Source organism: Thermobia domestica, chromosome 13 (assembly GCF_964235325.1).
Source record: "Thermobia domestica chromosome 13, izTheDome1.hap1.1, whole genome shotgun sequence".
NCBI classification, from domain to species: Eukaryota; Metazoa; Arthropoda; class Insecta; order Zygentoma; family Lepismatidae; genus Thermobia; species Thermobia domestica.
Genome location: NC_137466.1, coordinates 52,099,854 through 52,118,886, shown reverse-complemented (window position 1 = coordinate 52,118,886; position 19,033 = coordinate 52,099,854). Strand labels below are relative to the sequence as shown.

The 19,033-nt window shown below is 35.6% G+C and overlaps 1 long non-coding RNA gene across 1 annotated transcript in view; it reads left to right on the top strand.

Annotated features, from left to right (window-relative positions):
* LOC145669193 (uncharacterized) overlaps positions 1–17,055 on the top strand; it is a 283,744-nt gene extending 266,689 nt beyond the window's left edge. The window contains exon 3 of the long non-coding RNA XR_014128164.1: positions 14,838–17,055. This is a non-coding gene — a long non-coding RNA (uncharacterized LOC145669193). The remainder of the gene's footprint in view (positions 1–14,837) is intronic.
* Positions 17,056–19,033: the final 1,978 nt, after the last annotated feature.

Below are 19,033 nucleotides of genomic sequence, written 5' to 3'. Positions count from 1 at the left end.
ATCATCACACATTCTCATCAAAATATTTATAAAAAATCGCCTAGGTCCTGAAGCAGTGACGTACGTACGGGGTGGGTCCTGGGAATTCGTATCCCTCCCCCAAATCCCGACTATTCTGTAAATTAGTCTAATTTTATGGGTAATTTTTTTAAAAAATATTATAATTTATCCTCATGTTGAATTTGGATCTCCCCTGAAATAAAATCCTGCATACGTCCCTGCCCTAAAGGGATATAGACTTCAGTACTTGAACTTTTCCTCTCCCTGATGACATTCTGTATACTCTTCCGATTGACAAGGTTTCCTTCGTGGCTAAGAGGTTAGCGTACGCGCCTTAACTTGGGATACCCGGGTTCGATTCCCGGGGAGCTCATGTGGTTCAGATTCCACGTTCCTGTCTCATGTAGTCTCAATGCTGAAAGGGAACTCAGAATCAACTCACCTGAACTCTTCCGATTGACGACCTACTTGATTTAAGACGTAGCAAACTATTTCAACCCAGAAAACCATAAGGACAATGAGAGTTTATGTATTAACCAATCTTGCCCAGCCAAAAGCAAGTCATACTCGTTTCTGAGCCGTAACGCCAGAGAGTAAGTGAAAATCGAAAGCGATCAGGAACTTCAAATCTAATTATTGATTATCGAACAATGGAACACTTTTGCTAATGATGATATTATTTAAATTCTATGTTTTTAAAATCAATTTTCTTCTGATATTGTGATATTTTGTTCATTGATACCTACTCACCTGAAATAAGAACCATTAATCATATTAACTACATGCTGAAAACATACTTTATTTATCACATGTAAACTGTATGTTATGTATTATGATTTCTTTATCGGATAGAATCTTTGAATTTGGTTGGGGGCAACACTTTCGCCAACATATTCTAATTATTACTAATTCTTCCATTTTTTCACTACGCTTGTATTACCTACTTCTTTAACTCTTAATCTTTAATTTTCTTTGGTCACCTTTAACTAACCTTCAAGCATTATACAAGTACTCTTCATAAGATAGCGTTTGCTCTGCTTCATCCAATGATTGGAGTAAATTAAATTCCGTAAAACGTCATCAGTGGCGTATACAGAATGTCTTCAAGGGGGAAACAAAAACGAAATTTCATATGATATTAGTGATTTTACTTTATTCGTATTATAATTGATATGTTAAAGTACTAGTGCTCATGTCAATGGTAAAAGCATCCACGCTAGAATAAAATTTCTAATTGCCCTTTTAGTACTAATTTCAGGACGCTGAAATCAATACAACTACTTTTAAACATGTTCGGAGTTCCATCGTAATTCTATGGTAAACGCACGCGTCTTCGCTGTAGGAGAACCAGGTTCGGTTCGCAGCGGAAACTTATGTGGTTAGAATCCTACGTTAAGCTATATAGATTCACGCCTAATAAAGCGTAGGTAATCAAAAAAGGGAAGTTAAACTCTAAATCAAAACTAATGTCTTAAAACATATCCATTTCCAAATACAAATATAAATATTCCAGACTTGAAATATTTTTTTCTCGTGATCCCAAGGACATATATACAATTCCTTTCGATTCTGTGTCCTCAAATTACATAGTACACACACACACACACAAAAAAAAAAAAAAAATTAGAAATTTATTAAAGCAGGAGCTCTTTTGCCACTCACATAAAAGCGGAAGTTCTTGGTATCTTTCCATAAATATGTTATGGAAAGGAGAAGGTTAAAACCCAGTAATTCTTCGATTTTTAATCCTAACAGATTTCATTCAACTCTAAACAATAGAAATCAATCTTAAATAGGCCAAGTCCCATAAAAATCGATCTCTTCTAAATAAACGTTATTCTGATTTTTTTTTTTTTTTTTTTTTTTTAAGTTCGAGGTGAATCCTTGTCTCTGGCGGATTTCAATCTCAACTACCTTAAGATCTATTGGGAATACTTCACCTAGAAAGTAAATAGCTACTATGTTTCATGAAAAACAGATTTTTTAAAAGGAATATTCTAATTAAACTCTTTATTATTTACTTATTTATTTAGTTATTTAGTAAGAGCGAATTAACTTTCTATCCTCAAACAGATCTATGGGTCTATTTCATAACTCTATATGATTCATTATTCAGTTTTAAAAATCTACATGAATAATTTAGATTCATTTGCTGGTGGAGTGCACGGTGACTAAGCGATAGGAGTGCTTACCTCTGGTACATGATGTCCCTGGTTCGATCCCTGTCTAAATCAAGTTTGTGGTAGACAACATTGTGTCCGTGAGTTTTTTCGGGGTACGCTCGTTTCCTCCTACATTCTCATTCCATCGATTCTTTCATCATCGTTAATTTCGCCTTTATTATCCGTCATAAGACGTTAATCTAAAATATTTCATTTCACAGTTTGTCTCGTGATCTAAGACAAATTGTTTGACTGTACTTAGATTGCAGAATCCGTTAAGCAATAACGGGAAAGCTAATTGTTAAGTTTTACAGTTAATGATAATTTGAAAATGAAATGAAATGAAATTTTTGAGTTTTACGTCCAACGATTATGCCGGCTAGGCTAAAGGAGACGGTGATAATGAGAAATGAATGAAATGTCGGAATGAAGAAAGTGGGAGGAAATAGGAGAACCCCGAAGAAAACCACGGTGTTTCTCCACCACAAAGTTCACTTGGCGGAGACTGGAATCGAACCCGGGACAGCGCGCACCAGATGTGAACGCTTTGCCACTGAGCCACCGCTTCCCCCTTAATTGATAATTTGAGTTTAACTTATTTCATTAATTATATTTCCGTACTGTACTCTCTTTTATTAGTGTCATAATAGAAAGTGTTAGTGGTTTATGTTTAGTCTCAGTTCCATTTTAGTAGGTGCGTATTTTCGAACATGTTATTTTTTAGCCACGAATGAAATTTCGTTTAACGCCATTAAAAGTTCGTTTTTGTCGATTTTCTCTAAAACTACGCATGAGAATTCACATTTATGTATGTCATTTTGTTCATCTCCATAAGATCTATCGATTGATGTATGATTCATCTTTTTACATTTTCTCTATTATTTACGAATACTAATGCATTTTATTATTATTATTGCTCGATATAATTTTATGCTTTTACTTATGAACAATAGGTAGTCATTATAAATCTTGAAATACTTAAAAATTGACGCGGTTTAAATGATTAAACACTAGTTGTAGATGAAAAAAAAATAACTAAAAATTCTTAGTTTTAGAATACAATCTAAGATGATGTACAAAAGAGATATTTCTGTGTTGTAACTCTTCCTTGTGCAAGATATAATGCAAGAATAAACATTTACCGTACTAAAATATGTATACAATCACCTGAAATGATATGAACTTGTGAATTTGAATTATTCTGCCAACTATGGTTAAAATTAAATAAGTTATTAAAGAAATATGAGAAAATAGCAAGATAAACTAACTCGTTAATTGTATCTTCAAATACTTTAGTGTACTATTTTTATGGTCCACGGTGGACAACATCGTGTCCTTGTTTTTTCTCGGGATACTGCCGTTTCCTCCAATATTCTCATTCCACCAATTCTTCCATTAATATTCACTTAACTTAATCATCCATCTCCCTTCGCCTAAAAGGCATAAACGTGGGACGTCAAAATGAAAGATTTCTTTTCTCGTGATACAATAATATCTTGTTGATTACGCAGTGGGGCGTGTACGATTAGGGATGCGCACGAGACAAGTCGAGACAGGATTTTCCTGACAAAATTCGAGTCGAGACACGGCTCTTCCAATAGAAAAATATATAGCTATTTTTCGAGTCGAGACATCATTTTTACAGCACATTTTCGAGTCGAGACAGCCATAAATCTTGTCTCGTGCACATCCCTATATACGATTGTAATGTTAGTCCGTTATTCCACACGATATCTCCTGAACAAAATTTTGAATTATGTTTTTTTCTTTTCATTAGGTTGGATAAGTAATTATCTGAGTTTGTTAATGAGGACAATCCGTTGATCAGGCACGTATGCAAAAATTTATTTCAAGCGGGAGTACCAAAACTTTCCGGGGTGAGGTCCATATTCAATATGAGGACAAATTATATTGAAATTTGGAAAATCATTCCTAAAATTAGAGTAAGTTTACACAAAAATCGGGATTTCGGGTTGACTAGTCCAAACTCTCAAGGCTCAGCCCGTACGTATGTCCCTGCCGTTAACATCTTACGGGTAACGATCAGTGGCGCACCCACTTGGGGGTCCACCATGTCCAAACCGCTCCAAAAACCCTTGGTAACTTGATATATTTTTACACATTCTTAATAAAAATATACTTGCTTTATTGATTGCACAGAAATGATTAATGTAGCATAAAGATTTGGTCTCAGACTTCATATGTACTTTTTCTTTTCTTATAAAAAACAATCTAGTTATATATTTTTTTCTGAAAACATCAGTAACATTACTTTCCAATTACTTACCGTCCTTTCCGGTGTAGAAGAACATAGGTTCAATATTAATTACATAGTATTGGACCCTCTCTCAGATCTTGGACCCCTTCCCAATATAAATTTCTGGGTGCACCCCTGGTAGCGATGGATATATTGAAACAAAGGCATGTGGTTCATTATACGTATCTTTAGAAACATTCACAGTATTTAAAAAAAAGCTGACCAAAATACGAAATATGTAGGCCTATTAACATCACCTTCATGTTACATACACAGTACTTACACTATCCCTAGCTTTGAATTGGATATTGTAACAAAAGAAATACTGACTAAAGCTTCAACACACACTGTATTTTAAGCTATAATGTGTTAGAGTTTCAGATATCTACCATATCTTTCATCAGACACTATGTAGACACTATAGAACATAAATGAAGACACATATTTATATTATTAATTGTATACAAGGACAATGTTAAATTGCCGAAACTGTTACACAAGTATTATTAATTGAATACAAAGACGATGTTACATTGCCGAAACTGTTACATAAGTATTATTAATTGTATACAAAGACGATGTTACATTGCCGAAACTGTTACACAAGTATTATTAATTGGATACAGAGACGATGTTACATTACCGAAACTGTTACACAAGTATTATTATGAACAAACTCCATGGCTCTGGATAAGTAGAGTAACAAATAAAAACACAGTTCTGACCAGAGCAGAATATTAAATAATATGATAAAATAATATATGAAATATATTAAAAACTATACTTACAATATGTTACAGTTTCAAGGACTTAACGTCCTCTTCATCAGACACAAACACTGAGTTTGTTCATTATGACCTACCTCCAAGTCTGAAAAGGAGGATTAACACGTGGAAAGACAAAAGGAGGAAGGAAATCTCGTATGTGCAGCAGATCAAGTATTATTAATTGTATACAAAGACGATGTTACATTGCCGAAACTGTTACACAAGTATTATTAATTGTATACAAAGACGATGTTACATTGCCGAAACTGTTACACAAGTATTATTAATTGGATACAGAAACGATGTTACATTGCCGAAACTGTTACACAAGTATTATTAATTGTATACAAAGAGGATGCTACATTGCCGAAACTGTTACATAAGTATTATTAATTGTATACAGAGACGATATTACATTGCCGAAACTTTTACACAATTTTTATTAATTTTATACTTTGCGCTTTGCTCAGTTTTGTTTCATTAATAGCCTGAAACAAAGATGTATAAGAAAGCTAGAAGTTACACTTTCACCGTTAGATGCTACAAACATACTCCAGTGGTTGACATGTACCGGACGAAATTGAAATACAAATAAATGTACTTTTTACAACATATCTTTGCTGCCTTTTAGCAGACTATATTTACTTATTCCGTGTGGAGGTGATAATAAGGCCATTGAGAAACCGAAACCTCACACATACAGTTACACCACAGTTGTGTAACTGTATAAGAACCTCAAATCTGTAAAATCGTTACACTAAGCTTTTGTAATCTCTCAGTTGCACCCGAATCTTCAGTTCATTTATTACCACTGTTACTAGTTACTACTCATCTTCTCTCCCCATTGCAATACCCTTTCTCCCTCCCCTTTCACTTCCAGATATCGCTCCCTGCAATGATGGGTGTTCGTTTTCCACATATACACAACGACGACACACTCTCATGGTGAAAGAATGTGTGTTCGTATTACATGGTATGACGCGTGGCTACTAGGTTTACACATCCACCGTTAATAGTCCCAAGTGGGTCGGGAGAGTTGGTCTGAAGGGGTGGATGGATGGTTATGCTGTATTGATAGAGAGAGTGTGAGAAGCTTGGGGGGGGGGCAGAAAGGTTCTCCCCTCCCACCTAGTGTTTGTATCGCTTTTCACAGTTAATTTGCTTTTGCAATGTCCTTACGAGGAGTTAGGGGAATTCGGTTGTTGAGGAGGAACGGGAATTGGGGGGAAAAGCGAATGATGCTTGTGATTTGAGAATCTAGCTTTGAACAGTATCACATCGTTGACACATACACTCACCGCAGCACTGAAAAAGAAAATAAAAACATTAAAAAAAAAAGATGAATTTTTCGGTTGGTATGTTGTAATTAAATTACTCAATTCGTGTTAAGCGGACACATAAAACATCGTTCATGTAAAACGATGACTAAACTGGGAAGAGGAGAACGGGAGTAACAAAACACAAACGTTATTTTATAACACATGAATAGTCATTATACGTTATTTTTAAATGTAGATTTCCTTTTTTAAAAAAATCGCCTACAGACTAGTATGTAAGTATTCTATCAGACCTTGTTTCTATATTGTCAAAATAAACACCGTGAGCAAGTCTATATGATAAAAATATATAAGTATTTAAACACGTAACAGTTTCAACACACTAACTGTGTCTTAATCAGCCTTCCACTCCTTCTCTCCATTTACCTATTTTTTCCTTCTCAGCTTCGGAAAATGTTCTATAACTATTACGTTAAGAGAGGGAGTGGAAGTCTGATGAAGACAAAGTTAGTGTGTTGAAACTGATGCGGCGCTTTCGCAACAATTTTTATAGAGGTAGTTGTTAAGTACTTCAAATTATATTCCCGTAGCCAAACACCTTCTGTAAAAATTGTGACGTGACTACCTTAGGATTCCGAAACATGGATTTTTAGATAGGGTACATATTAGTTCCTAAGTAAAGTATTGACCGGACTGCGATAGGTCCCATAGTTTTAGAGCTATGGATCTTTAAAGTTCGTTTTTTCATGTTATCTGCAGCCTATAACTAATAAAGGAAGCATTTGTGCACCCAGGTTGGTCTATAACTACTTTTCGTCTTATCTTGCCGTCAGGAATCACCTCCCAAACGTTGTCGGTGTTGTTTTGAAACACCCTGTAGAGTTAAAACAGAAATTGAAATTTAAAAAATAATGTTACATTTAGGTTGAACCTCATTAACCATAGTATGTACTGTCCGTGTTGCTAGTATCGTAATGGAAAGCAGGATCATTGTATATTTCAGTACCAGTTTCATGTAACTAGATGATTTGGCTAACGTTCATACTTCTTTTTATTTGTAAATTTTTTTAAATCGATTTCCTCGAGAAGTACGCATGATAATTTGCACTCATTTATATAATTTCATTAAATTCAATGGAATTCTATTTACTGGTATATAAGTGTCGCCTTTGTATACTTATTCTTTTCGTTATACACAGTGGTATAAATCGCTTAACAACCAGTTCTATGATTAGTATTTCACATACCATCTTAAACAGCAACACTCTACTAAAACCGGAAGTGGTTATAATTTACAACTACTTCCGGTTTTAATACAGATTTCAATGTAGCGAAAACAGTAAGTGATATCGAGATACAGTTTTTTTTTAAATCGATTCAGCTTCCAGAGAATAGATTCTGTTTTCTTCTTTAATCCTCTATTAAATAAGGAAATAGTTCAAATTAACCATTTCCGGTTTCAACATTTATTGCCATAGAACAAAAATGGTAATAGACAGCTATAAAATAGTTTTCTGCAGTCTATTCAGGATATCAAGAGAACATACCGTCGCAAACCGCAACACCATACCAAAACTGAAAGTGCTTGTAATTTATTACTACTTCCGGTTTCAATACTAATTTTCGTAGAGTAATAAGAGGTATCGAGAGGAAGGTTTCTGCAATCGATTCAGCTTCCCAAGAGTAGCTTCTATCTCCTTCCTTAACCCTATATTGAAAATGGAAGTGGTCAAAACTAATAATTTCCAGTTTAAACATTTATCGCCATAACTATCTAACGAACTCTATGGCCTATGGAACCCAGAGGTCCAATGCCGCGTTCACAAAAACTCTCGACTTAGTTCTATCCTTAGCCAATTGGATCCAGTTTCTACTTTGTATTCCTATTTCTGCAAGATCCATCTTAATATTGTCCTCCCATCTGCGCCTAGGTCTTCCTAGTGGTCGTTTTCCGGTTGGTCTTTCAGTTAAGACTTTGAAAGCGTTCCTACTTTTATCTATCCTGGCTACATGACCTGTCCACCTGAGCAAACCGTATCTATAAATTATGTAGTTCCTCGTTATGAAGTTTCCGCCATTCCCCATTCTCGTTTTTCTTGGGTTCGAATATTCGTCTCAGGATCTTGTTCTCAAGTACTTTCAATCTATGCTCTTTCTTCGGAGTAAGCGACCATGTTTCGCCATAGAACAAAAATAGCAATTCATAATGACAAGCGATTTTCTGCTATTGAGTCATGGTGTCAAGAGAACAAACCATCACAGCTTGCAAAACTCTACCAAAACCGGAAGTAGTTAAAATATACTATTATTTCCAGTTTCAATACTGATTTTCCGTAGAGCAAAAACGGTAAGGGATATCGAAATTCAGTTTTCTTACAATCGATTCAGCTTCCCATGAATGAATTCTATTTCTTCCCTTAGATCTCTATCCAAAACGAAATTGGTTCAAATTAACTACTTCTGGTTTCAACCTTTATCGCCCTACAACAAAAAAGTAACACATAGCGAATAACGACTTTCTGATGCAGTATTCAAGAAACAGTATCAATCTTTGATCTTATTAATCTATTGCAACCAGTAGTTATAAAATACTACTTCAAATTTGAGTGTTGAATTCCCATAGTCTGGAAGTCTACCTTAATTTCAGACCGTGAAACGAAACACATTTATTTTATTAACTTGATTATATATTGCTGTAAATACATTACTAATTGCGATTCTTTTTATTAAAACTGTATACTAAAAGATATTTTACGAAATGTATTTTATATTGTGAGTATAGTTATATTATAAATGTTATAGTGTAGTGTTGCCCCCTTCCTATGATTTTCTGATTATTCGTATTAGTATACTTCCGGTAGCAAATAACCAGATAACCTGGTTCTACTAGATTTTTTTTCTCTTAACTAATAACTTTGTGTCACCAGTTTTAATTAATTATGAAAGAATAGTCACGAGGTAAAGAAACATTATTTATTTTTTTAAAAAAAAATCTAACATACATACATATACAGAAATAAATCATTTAAACTTAAGCGATTAAAAAAACCGGAGGAATTGCTTGTATTTCATTTTTCTTTGACTACTCTTTCAATTTACTTTAGTTAAAGCATCGCGTGCTGGACGCCAAATTATTAATTTACGTTTTCGTATTTAATTTTTTCCCTCGTTTTCTGCAAGACTCATCTGAAGCAAGTGTGTGTAGTAAAGAAGAAGGAAGAGAGATGATGTGTTGTGTGTGTGACCTCCCTCATATGTGAAGCTCTCTCGCCGTCTTTGGTGGTCTCCGGATGCCAAAATTGAGCAATTGACCACTTGAGAATAATTACTTTTATAATTAGTAAACTTGAATGTTGTTCACATGCAACTATATATATATATATATATATATATATATATATATATATATATATATATATATATATGTGTGTGTGTGTGTGTGTGTGTTTATGTGTCGGCTAATAGTCATTAAATGATCACATTCAACTTGCAGTCAGAATTGAATGCTTGGAGATAAGTGTTATCATCTATAGTATATTCAGTTGTAAATACAGTATATTGAGATACATTATAAACATTAATGGACCTGCCTGGAAATGTTCCTTTCGCTTTTTCTCGATCTTCAGTTTCCTCTTTTAACTCCCAATATTTTCTATTATTTTTCAAATTACCGATCAATTTTGTTCTCCTTCTTCCTTCTCTTCGCTTTCCTTCTATCTTTCTCTCTATGGCGATATGAAGAAGATAATTCCTTCGCAAGATGTGTCCAATCCAATTAGCCTTCCTATGAAGGATGCTGGCCAAAAGTGCTCCTCTTCTCTTCTACTTGCTTCAAAACATCTTCCTTTGTTACGCTCTCTCTGTCCATTTTATCTTCATCTTTCTCCAACACCATATTTCAGTTTCCTAAATATTTCTTCTCTAACTTACGTAATGTCCAAGTCTTTGAAGCATACAGGCTAATACTCCATATAAGCACTTGACAAACTTCTTCCTTAGTCCAACATTAAGCCTGCTAGTTAAGATGTGATTTTCTTCTTGTTAAATGATTGTCTCGCTATGACAATTTTTGACCTGATCTCTTTGGCGCAGTAAACATTTCTTGTCAAAATACTTCCCAGATACTTGAAATTCTCGACCTCTTCAAGTTCCCTTTGTTCTACTCTGACCCGTAAGGGCCCGTTTCCAGGGGATATTCTCATGACTATCTATTTTCCGATATTGATTTCCATTCCATATTGTTTTCCAGTGTCAACTATTTTGTTTATTTCTCCTTAAGTCCTTCTTCGTTTCTAGCTATAATAACTTATCATCATTCATACCTCTTGTTAATGCTTTCTTCATTAAATATTCACTGTAAATGTTGAATAATTGGGGCAATATATTACATCTCGGTCTAACTCCTCTTCCAATTTCCACACTATTGGCTTCTCCTTGATTCAAGTGCAACTTCAGTCGTCCTACGTAAATAAGCCGTCACCCTCTCCAGTTGACCCCGATTGATCAGCCCATAAACTTTTTGCCAGTCGGTGAAGCACAAACACAACTCCTTTAGTCGAGAACTCGTTCTGATATAATTCTCATCAACTCAATAGCATCTCTGGTGCGTTTTACTTTCCGGAATCCAAATTGATCTTCCTCCAACATCTCTTCTATCTTACTCTCCAACTATCTGTTCAGTATGCGAGCAATAATCTTTTCCAGTGTGAGAAAGAAGGCCAATGGTTCTGTGATCACTGCACTTCTTTGCTTGCTCTTTCTTGGGTAATTCAACAACTGTAACATGAAGAAAATCGTTTGGCCATTCTGCACTCAAGTAGATCTTGTTAAAAGTGATTTCAGTACTTTTATTGCATTATCTCCTAATTCTGCTGGTATGTCGTCGTCTCCAGTGGCCATATTCCTTCGCATGTCTTTGATGGCTTGTACTACTTCACTTGTCAACGTACTGAACCCTTTTCCTCCATCATCCACCTCTTCTCTGCTTCGATCACAATATCTTTGGGACGTTTTTTCTGATTATACAGATCCTTTAAGTATTCCTCCCAGATTCTAAGGATTCTTTGATGGTCATTGACTACATTACCTTGTTGATCTTCGATTCCAAACGTACGTATACTCTCTTTAGCTTTTCCTCCTAATTCCTGTGCTTTCCGATACATTAGATCATTTCTATCGCACCAATGTGGTGTAGTATTGCCATTTCCTTTCTACATCTTCATGCAGTTGACTATCTTGTGGTTCATGCACCTCTTAGGATAGTTTCCTCCCCTTAATGACAGGAAGGTATCCTGACCTCCACTCACTCATTCGCCCTCCGAGGTGGCCGTTGGCACCTGGTATAAGTTGACTCTTTATCCAGAAAGTCAGTCGGTCCCCATCTACGTTAGGCGCCTAAGACGTTGCACGTTTTTTCTAGTGAAAATGTGTATGTTGGGATTTTTCCTTCGTTTAGGATAAGACTCAAAGGCATTCCTCAAACCTCTCCAGTACTCTTAGATAATATACATATATTATATGTAACATTAGTGATAAAATTTCGATTGAAGCGGTCATTGTTAGAAGGAGGTATGTTCCTTTTGATATTCATTGCACATACTTCCTTTCAACAATTACCAATAAAATTTCGGGCACTCCCTCCCAAAAATTTGTCTTCTTCTCCCCTCGATTTTTTTTTTCTTGGAACCCTGCCCTTCTCATATTTTCTTAATAACACATGCACACAAGTTGATCATAATGTGATAGAAAGTGAAACAAATAAAAATATATGCATACGTAACTGGATGGCAACGTTAGATGTCTGAAGACAAAATTAACAGGTGTATTAAGTTCGGTTGGTGTCCTTTCGGAATGTACAATTTCATACCGAGAAGTCAAATGCCGATATGTCTACAGCATATAATTTTCAACGAATGAATTCTTCCTGTTTTAACATGTGAATCTAAAACGTGGACAGTAAGAAAATCAGACATTCGCCGTTCGCAGACTACATGACATAGCATGAAGAGATGTATGTATGTTAGGAATCACCCATAATGATAGGAAAATAATCACATTGATCAGAAAGATATCGTGAAAACGAAGTTATTGAAGTAGTTGGTCAAATTACTGAACAATGAACACAAGTATTGCTTGGCTGGATACAAAGAGTTAAGAACTTAAATGTCCCGATCAGCGACGCAAATTTGTCTTCAACATTGTGAGAGACAGGTAAGACCGTACCAATCTTTTAAAATTTTTTTAGCGATGTTCAAAATATTTATAAAGTTAAAAAACAATGCTATGGAGAATCAGGGGCTCAGAGTTGTCTTAAACATTGGTTGGCGGGCACATTTGAGGCTTATTCTGGGGGGGGGGAGACTAATATTACGTTAAATGAATCTGATTTCTACGGTGAATCTTTTGTATATTATATAATCAGGCAATACAGATGAAGTGGTAGTAGGACAGAAATCATCATTTCTCCCCGAAACACAAATTTCAAATCGGATTATTGGGGGAGACATTCCCCCCAGTTCCAAGGTTGGGGGACATGCCCATCAACCCTCCGGGATTTGCGCCAGTAGTCCTTATGCAAGGTGGTGTGATGAAATCTAGAAGCATTGTAGAGTAACATAGAGGAGAATTGTCCAAAATATGTGGTAGAGGAAAAGAGTTGAAGAAATCTTCAAACACCAATGGATTGGCAATGGTTGACTATGATAATGATATATCTAATTTACAGTTAGTGACTCAATATCAATTTCAGGCCTTCTCTCTCAAAATTCTTTCTCTCCTCTCAGCCAGTTACTTTGTTTTCTTTAGAATTCTGCCTGAGTAGATATACATTTCCATATCTTAAGTGATACAAAGGACGTATTTATACAGTGTCTCAAAAGTCCCCTGACATAGGGTAACTCTGTTATTATCAGAGTTACAAGAAAATGGAAGAGGGGAAATCGTCTCCAAATATGATGTTTTCAATCTAAAGTGGAGGATTTTTTTTTTTTTAAATCGAAAGATCCGTGTGGATCGTACACTCTTTATGAGCCTAATGTTAAATGAAAATGCAACATTGCCATTTATCTGGACTCACAACATAAATGAATGAAGTTACTGTTTGAAATGGTGCTGGCCATCGACATGTTAGCCTAAAAGACAATAACTTTATTCACATATGTTGTGAGTCCAGGTAAATGGCAACGTTGCAGTTTCATTTAACATTGGGCACATAAAGAGTGCACAGCCCAAACGGATCTTTCGATTAAAAAAAAAAGTCCTTCACTTTAGATTGAAAACATCATATTTGGAGACGATTTCCCCTCTTCCATTTTCTTGTAACTCTGATAATAACAGAGTTACTTATGTCAGGGTTCTTTGGAGACACCCTATATATAGCTATACAAACATATAATCAAAGTATATTTGATATAAGTGAACATTGTTTACTAACTTGTAAGTGAACCTTCAACAAGATAATCCGTATCTCATTTCCAAACCATGTCTTTTTAATGCTGAACTGCTTCCAATAAAAATATGCACTACTATGATTTATATTATGTGTATCTCACGTAAACTTCTCTAATCTCCACAAATTAGAACCTTACACAATGATCCAAAATGCTCCTGTAATATTTATTTCCTTCTAGTTTTATAAACTCCGAGCCATATATATGGTAAACTCCATACAGGGAATTAAAAACGTAAGATTTCTTACTTTACTACAGAAGTATATTGTAAATGCTACAATGTTTTATTTATTTATTTGTTTTTAATTTTTAAAGGGGACACCTACACGTCTCAATGTTTCCTATGGCTGTGGCTGTACGAGTATATTTGCTGCTTTTTTAAAACTTTTATCTTAATCTGTTCACTGGATGCCCATAATAATAAATTGAAAAAGAAATTGAAATATACTAATCCCTCATTCACACGGATAAAAGGGTGGTCGTAGCGGACTGATGGTACCGATTGTCTGTAAGTACCAAACACCAAGTCTTCAGTAGATGATATTCACAATTACATTACGAAAGTAAGAAAACTAATACAATACCATACTTATAATAAACTATATTACCCAATCTGACAGTGTAGAATACGTGGCACACTCTAAATACACAGGATGGTACAGGATGGTACAAACGTGTCGAAACACCCTAATAAGTGGGAAACGCTGCAAAAATATAACCAAAATAACCATGTAGGGAAATAGAGAAAATGTTTAAGGTCACATAAATAACATCCCCCATCTTGAATTTTATATAATTGTCTTAAATGGAAATCATAGCATCTTGTATGCAATTTTAATAGCAAATTTTTGTAGATATTGAATGAACTATTATTTTCGTTCCAGCTAACTATTACGAAGTTTGACTCTTTGTTTGTATCGTTGCAGGTTACTTACTAGCAGAAGATAGCCTTGACGCATACAGAACGCAATGAGATCATGCTGATCTCTGGAGAACGAAGCACCAGAGTGATTGCAGACGACTTTAGCTGTTGTCCTCAACTACAGAAGAACAAGTATAAGCACGGAATGGCGTAGGTGATACGCTTCTTAAGATGATACATGTTTTGTATCTTTTCCTGATACAAAACAGTGACCTTAAAAAGACCCCAAACCTAAAAATCAACAGAGTGAGATCTGGGAAGCCACTCCACAGGATCTGCTGACCTATCCAAGCATCTGCAAGCTACTAATCTAACCATTGACGCACATGAATATCAAAATGTTATTTTTCCTATGTATACAGATATATATACGCAGGAATTTATTTTTGAAGGGGCAAATTAGAATAACTTATATTAACATTTGTAAAATCACCCCTAAAATTAGACTAAATTTACAGAAAAGATTTCGAAGCCACCTCGTACCTGTGTTTCTGCCTGTATATACTGAACTGGATATATATAACTGGAAAATCAATAAGTAAATGTAAGAGCAATATATATTTTTTTTCATTTTAGTTTCTTGAAGTTTAGAATCTCTTTTCAATACCGAGGCTATAGGAGACGTAGACCTACAATTTAAGAAGAAATTCGAATTACAGTAATCCATTCAATATTCCTTCACTAAGAATCGAACCCTGGATTACATGTACCAAACACTTGCATGCTAGTCACTAGATCAGCGGGGTGGGTTATTCTTTATCTTCTTTGTTTTTTCTGGATTGATCGTCATTTGTTAACCAGGTTTGGTTAAAATTGCTCCAGACGTTTCGGAGTTACATTCGAATATAGAGCCTACATTCATGCTCATACATCCAAATATATACACATGTGCTAGCAATGCCTTTGGCATTGTCCCTATATATTCCCAATCTAGCTGACATGCTCGTTCATGCCTAAACTTGGGATTAAGTATCATCACGATGTAACCTAATAGCTCGACGAACCCAAACTACGGATTTGACCCTAATCTCAGTCATTTGAGACATTTTATTTTTCATCCCTTCTCACCCTATGCCGATGGGGGATGAACTTGGACTTTAACGCTATCCGGAGTGTAATTATTAATCTCAGTGATCGTCGAAAACTATGAATTCAATATTAATATTGGTCGTTTTAGATTATTTTTACATATCAACCCCTTTCTATTAATTTAGGGGTGATAATGGGGCTTAAACTCAAATTTAAAGACAATAAGAAGTGTTACCAACACTAATCAACTTAATCCCCGAAACTATGGATTCGATTATAATATCGGTCGCCTTTGATTATTTTTTTCATGTCACCTTTCTCTCCTCTTGTCCCCCCCCCTACCTCCACTGGAGTACTAACAGGTGCTGAACTTGGATTTAATCGTATTGGGAGTGTCGCTATTCACTTCAATCGGCCATTTTCAAGCATTTTATGTTACTCCCACACTCCTTAGGTGTGCTACTGGACCCCTACTGGAGGCTGAACTGGAACTTTGTCGGCAATGCCACCAATCAACTTAGAGGACCCGAAAACTATGGATTTGACGCTAATATCGGTCATTCTTTGTATCATTTTTATAGAAGCCCACCTCACTCCCCCTAGGAGTGCTAAGGAGATATTTAACCTGCTTTGTACTGAATTTTTACTTAAACGGCACCAAGACTGCCACCAATTAAGTTAGCAAGGCTGAAAATGATTTGACACTAATATCTAGCGTTTTCGATATTTTTACATGTGAGCATTTCGCACACAACCCACGTACACTCATGTCCAAAATTATTGTCGCATATCTATAACTGTCTTCTTGTAAGAATCTAATTTGATAATGATTTTGCAGGGTACTTTTAATACTGATACTATGCGTATAATCGGGAAATGTATTTATATATTTGTGGTAAATTTCATAGGAAAAGAATTATAAATACAAAAATTAGAATGAATAAAATAAAATGTTGATAAATGGACAAGAAAATTTTATTTTCGTTTTATTGTTCTTATTTACTGCGCTTTTGACATGAAATTTGCCACATAATGTCTTTGCTTATTCGTATCGGTCGTTTTCGATCATTTTTATGTCCTCCCTTCCCCTAGAAATGCTAAGGAGTCTTACATAACTGGGAGTCGACCTTGGACTCAAAGGGCACCAAAATTGTCACCAATCAACTCAGTGACCAGTGGCGTAACTAAGGGCTTGGGGGCCACCCCGCAGACAATGTGGAATGGGGCCCACTCTCTACGTCCTACATCAAGATTTGGGGGCTCCATGACGGCTTGGGCCCCCCGCAATGCGGGATTTGCAGGGCCCTTATTTACGACCCTGTCAGTGACCCCAAAAACTAGATTTGACACTAATATTGGCCATTTTTAATTATTTTTACATGTCACCATTTCCACCCCCCTCAGGAGTATCATTGAGGGCTGAATTTGGATTTAAACAGCATCGGAATGTCGCTGTTCATTTCAACGACTCCGAAAACTATGGATTTGACACTAATATTAACCGTTTACGACCATTTTTATATCTCCCACTCTCGTAGGTATACATGGGGATGTCACTCTGACTGGGGCTGAAATTGAACTAAAAGGGTATCGAAAATGTCACAAATCAGCTCATGGACTCGGAAAGCTAAGGATTTGACACTAATATCGGCCCTTTTTCATCATTTTATATAAACCATCCCTTCCCCTCCTCCTAGATATGTTGGGAGGTCTTACCCGACAGTACTCTTTTCCAGACTGCAAGTAATATGTGTACCATGTTTGATTAAAATTCACTGGTGAAATCCTCACACCTAAACAATAAAAAAGGTCCGTATGAACATAGGGCGAAAAGCGCTTTGTTTCAAAGTTACAAGATGTCGAAACGAGAAAATTGCAGCTTTGAAGTTGTCTAGCTCGAAAATTATGAAAGATATTAAATTAGGTTAAGGAACTACTAGACGAACTAGTACACACTCTCTCTCTATCTACTCGTAAATACCTATGTTTCAAAGTTGTGTTGTACTGGCGCACATGATTTTAGAGAGAGAAGTGGAAGAGCGGAAGCTATACCGCAGCTTCCTCTGTAAAATCCGTTGCGCTGATACGTCCCAACTCTGAAAGTTGGTTATTTAGATAGACAGTGTACTAGTTCCTCTAATATTTATTTAACTACCTTTGATATTTCTCATAGTTTTTGAGTTAGGCGGCCTCAAAGTTACAATTTTCTCGATTTCGGCACCTCGTAACTTTGAAACAACGCGTATTTCGCCTTATATTCATATAGACTCTTTTTATTGTTTAGGTGTGAGGATTCAACCAATGGATTTTGGCCACAATAAATGAACACCCTGTGTATATAAGGGTGTTTCAAAACAACACCGACAACGTTTGGGAGGTGATTCCTGACACCAAGGTAAGACAAAAAGTATAGACCATCGCGGGTGTACAAATGCTTCCTTTCGGAGTTATAGGCTGCCGAAAAGATGAAAAAATTAATTTTAAAGGCCCATAGCTCCAAAACTATGGGACATACTGTAGTCGGGTCCAGACTTCACTTAGGAACTAGTATGTGCCCTATCCAAGTATCCATGTTTCAGAATCGTGTGGTACTTCCGTAACAATTTTTATAGAGATAGTTGGAGAGTACTTCAAATTGTATGCTCGTAGCCAAACTCCTTTTATAAAAATTGCTTCGTGATTTCCTTAGGGTTCTGGAACATATATTTTTTAGACAGCGCACATATTAGTTCCTGTATGAAGTCTTGACCCGACTTCGGTAGGTCCCATAGATTTGGAGCTATGTGCCTTTAAAGTTAATTTTTTCATGTTTTCGGTAGCCTATAACTCCGAAAGGAAGCATTTGTGCACCCAGGTAGTTCAATACTTTTTGTCTTATCTTGGTGTAAGGAATCACCTCCCAAACGTTGTCAGTGTTGTTTTGAAACACCGTGTATATTACCCAATTAAATAATATTTTTAAAAAATATTCAAATATGACCAGGATCAGAGATCATTTGACATGAATAAGATCATGAAAAAAAAAAAACTGTTAATATCGAACTTTTGAGGACCATACTTTTGATCTTAAACAAACAATTTTACACTTTGTAAACTTTGGTTGGTCGGTTTTAAGCTTCATTAACCCTCAAAAACGTTTAAAAGATCCATAACTGCTGTATTTAGAGTTGA